Genomic DNA, 8,491 nt, shown 5'->3' with positions numbered 1-8,491 from the left:
GGCCCTTCTTACTTCATATGGCAAGAACCTTCTACATCCTTACTTTTACCCGAAATCCAACCTTGTGTTTGTCATCTAATCCTACAAGCCTGATCAAGATATACTTGAAAGGGTAGGAGACTCAATTTCCATTATTGTTTCTTAGTACCTTGAAATATGTACATATCAAACATTTGTTTTCCTATATGTAGTATTGAAGAAGAAGCCCTGGTTGGTGTGCCTCAGTGGATTGAGCACCGGCCTGCAAACCAAAGGGTTGCCAGTTCGATTCCCAGTATAGAGCACATGCCCGGGTTGCAGGGTAGGGCCCCTCGGTTGGGGGGCACATGAGAGGCAACCACACATTGATGTTTCTGTCCCTGCTTTCTCTCCCTCCTTTCCATTCTCTAAAAATAAATAAATAAAATCTTAAAAAAAAAAATTAATTAAAATAAAAAAGGCAAGGCATCAGCTGGGAAAATATTTATAATACATACATCTAATAAAAATGGTCATCTAGAATATACAAACTATATATACAACTGAATAATACAGAGGTAAACAATTTGATTAAAAACCACACAGTAATTTGTACAATCTTCACAAAGAAGATATATGAGTGGTCAATAAGAACATGAAGTGATATTCAACATCATTAACCAACAGGAAATGTCAATTAAAACCGTAAAAGACACCACTATAGTGCTCACCTCGGCAGTACATACAATAAAATTGGAACGATACAGAGAAGATTAACATGGCCCCTGTACAAGGGTGACATGCACACCCATGAGGCGTTCTACATTCTGTGCAGTGCCCCAGTAGGTGCCTCACAGCCTTTGATTAGCCCAGAAGAAATATGAATCACAGTATAACATGTGGCACTCAATAACAAAACTGTGACTTTTCACTATTAACAGGTGACACCACTATATTCACACTAGAATAGCTAAAATTAACTAGTGATGACAGAAAGCATTGGTGAGAATATGGAAGAACTTGGACTTCTCATGATGGCTAGTGAGATTGCAAAATGGTACACTTTGGAAAACAATTTGGCAGTATCTTATAAAGTTAAACATACACTTACCATATAACCCAATAACTCCACTCCTACGAATACCCTAGAAAAATAAAAACACATCTAGATTAAAAAAAACAAACAAACCTGTCCATGAATGTTCATAGCAGCATTATTCACAATAGTCAAAACCTGGAAACACGCCCAATGTTCTTTAAATGAATACACAAGATGTGGGCCATCTACATAATGCAGTACTGTTCAACAATACTAAGGAACTGAATTACTAGCTCACACACAACATGGATAAATCTAAAAGGCACAATCTTGAACAAAAGAACACATACGCATAGTCCATATTGTCTGATTTTCTTTATATGACATTCTGGAAAAGTTCAATCTAACCTATGAAGACACAAAGCAGACTGGTAGGTCTTGAACACTGGGGAGAAATAACTGATTTCAAAGGGGCAGGATAAAATTTTTGCAGGTTATGGAGATATTTTATATGTTTATTACAGCAGTGGTTGCATGCGTTTGTCAGAACTCACTAAACTGCGCCCTTGCAATGGGTACATTTTATTATATATAAGTTATAATGCAAAAAATTTGACATGAAATTAAAATAGGAAAATACTAGCTTACAAATAAGACAGAATGTGTGATTATAAGCATACTTAGTCTGGCATATATTTTACCAGCAGCCAACAATGGGTCAAAAAAATCTTTATTTGTGGAAATAAATGAACAAGTAGACTATACAATAGAGGCTAAATCTGTGATGCAGCAGCAGACAAACCTTTCTGTTCATACAGTACTACCACTTCAGTCTGTACCTCTCTGTCACGTTCCCAAATGGCTTTAACAAGTTGCACAAACTCAAATCAGCATGAGATCAGCATCCAGCAACCCTGTCCCTCCTCCAGATCCCTGGGCTGGCACACAGTGCACATTCATCAAATGGTCCAGAATGCCTCACTTGCCAAATACCTGAAAAGGAGCTTCTGAAGAATCGTGAGATAGGCTGTGCATCTTTTAAGATACTAGAAAGTAAAGTGTTGGGCAATTGAGCAATTTTATTTAGCTCAGGAGGAGTTACAGATATATGCCTAATAACGCAGTTAATAAACTGCAGTAAGAAAAACATAGAACTACTAAAATAGCTGTATATTTCAATGTTTTCCAACTTTGTTTGGTTTGTTTCCCACTTTCATTAATTCCTATTTTGACTCCACATGCTGGACAATATTTGAGTAAAACAGAATCTATAAAAAGTACTTGCTGAATGTTCCAAGTCTTCTCACTGCATTTTCTTTAACAGTGCGGCAATTGCACGAATTGGAGGTTGCTTCTTATGCAGTAAACAAAGATTATTTTCATGAAATTAGTTAAGAGTGGTAGTAAACTTTGACCTTTGGGGTAGAAACCCAGAGCTATGGAAAACAATTTATTTATTTTTTAAAGATTTTATTTATTTATTTTTTAGAGAGGGAAGGGAGGTAGAAAGAGAGAGAGAAGGAAACATCAATGTGCGGTTGCTGGGGGCCATGGCCTGCAACCCAGGCATGTGCCCTGGCTGGGATTCGAACCTGCGACACTTTGGTTCGCAGCCCGCACTCAATCCACTGAGCTACGCCAGCCAGGGCGAAAACAATTTATTTTGTTTCCTTAAAAAGTAATGGGGAGGTCACAGTTGAAAATATCCCCAGCCTACACCAAAATGGGAATTAAGTTCTAACTGCTAGAAAGATCTGCCTATGCTTCCTAATTAGTGCTCAGCCTCCACCCCTTCCCCATCCCTTGATTCAGTAAGCAGCATTCTTTGGAGAGCCCTATCTCATTCTGATTGGCCTGGTTGTTAGGAATTTCACTGCCAAAGGCAAGTTTCAAGAGCTTGAGTTAACCCAGGCAAGTCTTTCTGTGCACACGGGATAAGATTTCCTTATGAAGGGGAAACACAAGAAACACACAACAGCAGCTACCACTGCCAAACCCCAGTGACCCCAGAAGTTCTGAAAACAGTCAACTCACATTCTAGGCTTAAAAATTCAGAATCTCACACTTTTCTATGCTGTCTAGGCAACATTCATGATTTTATATGGAGTATTATACCATTTTGTGTGTTAGAAAAATGTGGCAAAGGCCTTGGCCAGTGTGGTTCAGTTGGTTCTGTCCCATGCACCAGAAGGTTCGGGCATATACCTACGCTGCGGGTTCAATCCACGTTGGGGTGAGTGTGGGAGGCAGCCAATTGATGTTTCTTTCTCACACAGATGGTTCTCTCTCTCTAAAATCAATAAACATATTTTTTAAAGAAGAAAAGAAAAGTGTGGCAAAGAACAATGTAAGTATACAAAACATATTAGTATTGGGTGGCTTTTCATAGGAAAGATGTCTTTGCCTTTAAATTGGGTCTGTTCTTGACCTTTGTTAAGGCCCAGGGTAGAATGCCCCAAAACATTCCCCAAAGGCACATTGGTTATTTTTGAATTAAGGTCAATTAAGAAACTGCCAATGCAAGACCAGTCTCACCTCTCTCTCAGTCCCTCTGAAAGCAGGAGATAAATCCCATGTGTGGCCCTGGCCCGGTTGCTCAGTTGCTTAGAGCATTACTCAGGTCAGGGCACATATAAGAAAGCAACCAACAAATGCATGAATGAATGGAACAAACTGATGCTTCTCTGTCTTTCTTTCTCCTTCACTTCCTCTCTCTCTCTCAAATCAATACATTTAAAACAAAATTTAGGGGAAAGGAAAGAAACTGTGAGCTCCCCGTATAAAAGGTGCCCTCTCTGCCACTGGAGACACCATTAGCACTAGAAGTAAAGAATCCAGAGCCAAAACACCTGTACAAATGAAACTTGTTGCCTCTTTTCTAATTTACAACCCAACTCCAAACTCTGTTTAGATTCCTCACAAATAAATACCAAAATCTTCATTAGATTCCTGTCTAATGAGAACTATGGTTTGTTTGTTTTTTTTGGTCCTATCAGTTTTGCACAAATTTATTGTTTTTTTTTCTCTAAAAAGTATAAAACACTGACTGGTTCATCATTTATCAGAGCATCATTTATGGTTCTCCCATGCACATATAATAAATTGGCTTTTTTCTTCTGTTAACATGGTTTTGTATCAATTTTATTATTCATCTAACCATAAGACTTTAAGAAGGATAGAGGTGGGGGAATTCTTCCTCTCAGCAGCACCTTTTTTTGAAATGATATATTTCTCTAGCATGTTTAAAAAGTATCATTTGAGCTTCAAAACTTAGATTTGCATGAGCTTTTCAGGAAAACATTATGAAATACACTGTCTTAGATTCCTATTGCTGCTGTAATTATAACAAACTTAATTTATTCTCTCACAGTTCTGGAGGTCAGAAGTTGGAAATGCATCTCAATAGGCTAAAATTGACTTGTGAACAGGGCTGCATTCCCTTTCAGAACTCTGAGGAAAAACCCATTTATTTGCCTCATTCAGCTTCTAGAAGCCGTCTGCATTCTTTTTCTCATGACTCCTTCCATCATCAAAGCCAGCAGCGTAGCATCTTCAAATCACTCTCCCTTAACCAGTACTTGCATCCTTACATCTCCTTCTAAAAGCTTCTCACCTTCCTTTTATAAGGATTTTTGTGTACATTCCATCCACCCCAAAAATCCAAGATATTCACCCCATATTAGGATCCTTAATCACACCTGCAAAGTCCTTTGTGCCATGTAAGGTAACATAGGGACAGGTTCCTTGGATTAGGTTGTGGACATCTTTCTAAGACCTTATTCTGCCTACCACACACAGTGGCATATTATTTTCTATGCAGTTAGAAAAAAACATGCTAATAAACTAATTCACAAAGTTATCTGTCCTTGTGCATGGAACTGCAGGGTTGAAACAATTGATAATATTTGTATATGAGCTAGGATTAAAATAATGCTAATGTCAGAGGATAGAAGGCTGAAAGCATTAAGTTCCATTGAATTAAACTTGAATAAACTGAATCCAGTTAGAACTTTGTGACAGAAAAGACATACATACCCTGAGTAATTATGTACTTATTTTGTCAAGCTCTTGCATGGCATTTAGCTCCCATTCCATCTATGTGATAGAGAACAAAGAATAACATGTAGGTAATTCTCTTTTACATGCTTTAGTTGCCCAAATAAATTCCCTAACTGAAAGAATGAATTATTTATTCTTTAATAGCAGAGACTCTAAACATAGCTTTTGGCTATTTGGAGGTCATTTAGGCTTCAAAAATCTGTTCTGTCATTATTGAGCCATAAAACTTAATAGCCCATGAACACTACCTAAATTCAACACCAAAGGCTAAATAAAATAAAACAATGCATTAATTACAGTCTATTATCATCAGCAGTTGGTTAGGGAAAATCTCGTTATATGGAAACTTCAAAATATGGTAAAAAAAAAACCACTTTCATAACAGTAACAGCAAAAACATTTTTTAAATTAAAAAGCCCTATTCTCCCACTCTAACAGCTTACCTGTGTTCACTGTTCTTGCTCTTTTCCAATTCCAATATATGTGCATACCTTGTTTTGACACACCCATAATCGTAATATAGATATAATTTTGCACTTGGATTTTTACAACCTAATTAATGTTTATTTTTTCAGATAACTATGTAATAGTAATAATTTTCATTTTACTGACTATAGTGTATTCCACAGCATAGATGTAACATGGATATAACGGGATTCCAAAAGGGTTCAGAATGAGCCTCCCCAAAATGTGCCACTTTGGAATGTAAATGATTTTGAGTTTAAGAAAAATCAAGCCCTGGCTGGTGTGGCTCAGTGGATTGAGCACCAGCCTGCAAGCCAAAGGGTCACCAGTTCGATTCCCAGTCAGGGCACATGCCTGGGTTGCAAGCCATGTGCCTGGTTGGGGGTCATGTAAGAGGCAACCAATCGATGTTTCTCTCGCACAATGACATTTCTCTCCTTCTCTTTCTCCCTTCCTTCCCCTCTCTCTAAAAGTAAATAAATAAAGTCTTAAAAAAAAAGAAAATCAAGGCACAAAAGACTCAGAAAGAGCTTTCTGCCTCCCTCTTAACTGCATCATATAATTTGGAGGGCTTGGTACAGAAAGAGAACTTTCACCAGTGATAACTACAGACAGTTTGGGCTAAGTGTGGTGGGCTGGGAGGAGCTTGGTAAGGGCTATTTGTCCAAATTCCATTTTCGTGTCCCACTGTCTCTGCATTTGTTTACCAAACATTTACTCTTCCTAGCTTCCTGTAAATTGCTCCCCTCTTTGAAATCACACATCCCCTTCTCCTAAGTTCAAGATGACACATAAGCCTTTTTTTTTTTTTGCCTGTCTGTAGGTCTCATATTCTCATGGAGACCCCTGTATATATGTAATCAAACTTTGTTTTTCTTCTGTTAATCTGTTTTATGTCCACTTAGCTATTAGACCAACCAGAAGAATCTAGAAGGGTAGGGGGAAAAGTTTTCCTTCCTCCCAGTTTTATGAATTGACATTTATGTTTGTTCCATTTTTAACCATTATAAACACTGCTGTAATGAACATTTTTCTGTATATTTTTCTCAGGGAATGAGAGAGAATTGTCTTGGGATAAAGTTTGAAAAATGGAATAGTAGTCATGGAATTTTAAAGCAAATAATGGCAGGTTTTGTTCCTTGTTTGTACACAGAGTAAGTCCCACCAGTGACAGGAACTTTTTTTTTTTTAAGATTTTATTTATTTATTTTTAGAGAAGGAAGAGAGGAAGATAGAGAGAGAGAAACATCAATGTGCGGTTGCTGGGGGTCATGGCCTGCAACCCAGGCATGTACCCTGGCTGGGAATCGAACCTGGGACACTTTGGTTCCCAGCCCGCGCTCAATCCACTGAGCTACACCAGCCAGGGCTGAACTTTTTTTTAATACCAGTACTATCTTTATACCAACATTCCTACCATGACTGAAATAACTTCCCTGAGGATAGACATAAGAGTGAAGAACATACCCAATGAGTACAAAAGTTAAGTTATACACGGATTATTCTTGATAATGTACAGAGGTTTTATATATATAGAAGAATTGTAGAGGAATAAAAAGAACAGTTATTTTAAAAAAAATATTGCTACATGTCAATGGTGCAAGTTATAAAATAATGTATGCAACCCATATAATGTTTTATACTAAACTGTATGTTAAATATTTAACTTAATAATTATTGCTCTTTTTGTGAGCCTTAATTCTTAAAGAATAGGCCATTAAAGTTCTATTTTTGTTTTATAAACTACAAAGTCTGAGAGGTAATAGGGTCACATTAGAATTTTCAAAGTACATATATTGTAATGTCAGCAATAGAGTGTGAGGCAAGAGGTAGATTTGGTTTTATCAGGTGATTGAATGAAGGCAATTCTAATACATTCTTCAGGCTGCTTGCCATTTTACTCTTAATTCCAGTGTACAAAGAAGAACGACATTTTGTGAAGACTAGCAGTAAAATACTTAACAAAGGAAATGAGCCATGTGTTAAAAGGTGTAAGGAATATGGAAAATTTTGAGATAAATTGAGACCTTTTCCAGCTTATTTTCTTTTCATTATGTACCTGCACAATGTTTACCTAAGAAATTTGCAATCATATGCAATTTGACTTTTAAGTAGGCAATATGACCAAAATATACCAAGCATTAAAAAAAAGTATGTGCTCTGACTGGGGTTGGGTGTTGTCCTGCAAACCGAAAGGCCACCGGTTTGATTCCCAGTGAAGGCACATGCCTGGGTTGTGGGCCAGCTCCCTGGCTTGGGGGCAAGCAAGAGGCAGCTGATCGATGCTTCTCTGTCACATCAATGTTTCTCTCCCTCTGTTTCTCCCCCATTTCCCCACTCTCTCTAAAAAAAAAAAAAAAGTGTGCCCTGGCTGATGTGACTTAGTGGACTGAGTGCCAGCCTGCGAACCAAAGGGTCCCTGGTTCAATTCCCAGTCAGGGCACATGCCTGGATTGTGGGCCAGGTCCCCAGTTGGGGGCATGTGAGAAGCAACCACACATTGGTGTTTCTCTCCCTCTCTTGCTCATATTGGTCATATTGCCTACTTAATACTCCCTTCACCTCTGTCTAAAAATAAATAAATAACATCTTTTTTAAAAAGTGAAAAAATGTATATGTCTGTTCAATAGTGTGAGAGAAGTCAGAGTTCACGCTGATGAGGACTGTTGGCTACCCTTATGTAAGAGAGTATCTTTCAGTGGGGTAGCCGCTCCTGACCGTGAAGAGTAAATCCACAAGAGAGTTCTTGATGTGGCAACCTTTGCTTAATATAAGAAAATACTGATATATTCAAAATTTAAAATGTACTGGCTTAAGTTTCCATTATCTAGCACTGAGAATAAAAGGGACAAACCAGAATCTCTGCTGCAGAGCTACTGAAATAATAAAAATGATCACTTTCCTAAAAGGAGAATATTTAGGATTTGAGGAACTACTACTAACTTGTAGACAATAGAGAACTTACACCAT

At 37.8% G+C, this 8,491-nt stretch overlaps 1 non-coding gene across 1 annotated transcript; it reads left to right on the top strand.

Annotated features, from left to right (window-relative positions):
• The first annotated feature begins 681 nt into the window (after positions 1-681).
• Positions 682-788, top strand: LOC123819148. The gene has a single exon (XR_006785786.1). It is a non-coding gene; the product is annotated as a U6 spliceosomal RNA (small nuclear RNA).
• Positions 789-8,491: the final 7,703 nt, after the last annotated feature.

This window comes from Phyllostomus hastatus, unplaced genomic scaffold, assembly GCF_019186645.2.
Source record: "Phyllostomus hastatus isolate PE091 unplaced genomic scaffold, TTU_PhHast_1.1 phas_contig_30, whole genome shotgun sequence".
Lineage (NCBI taxonomy): Eukaryota > Metazoa > Chordata > Mammalia > Chiroptera > Phyllostomidae > Phyllostomus > Phyllostomus hastatus.
Note: the sequence above shows the minus strand (reverse complement) of the source record. Positions and strands in the feature narration are given on the sequence as shown.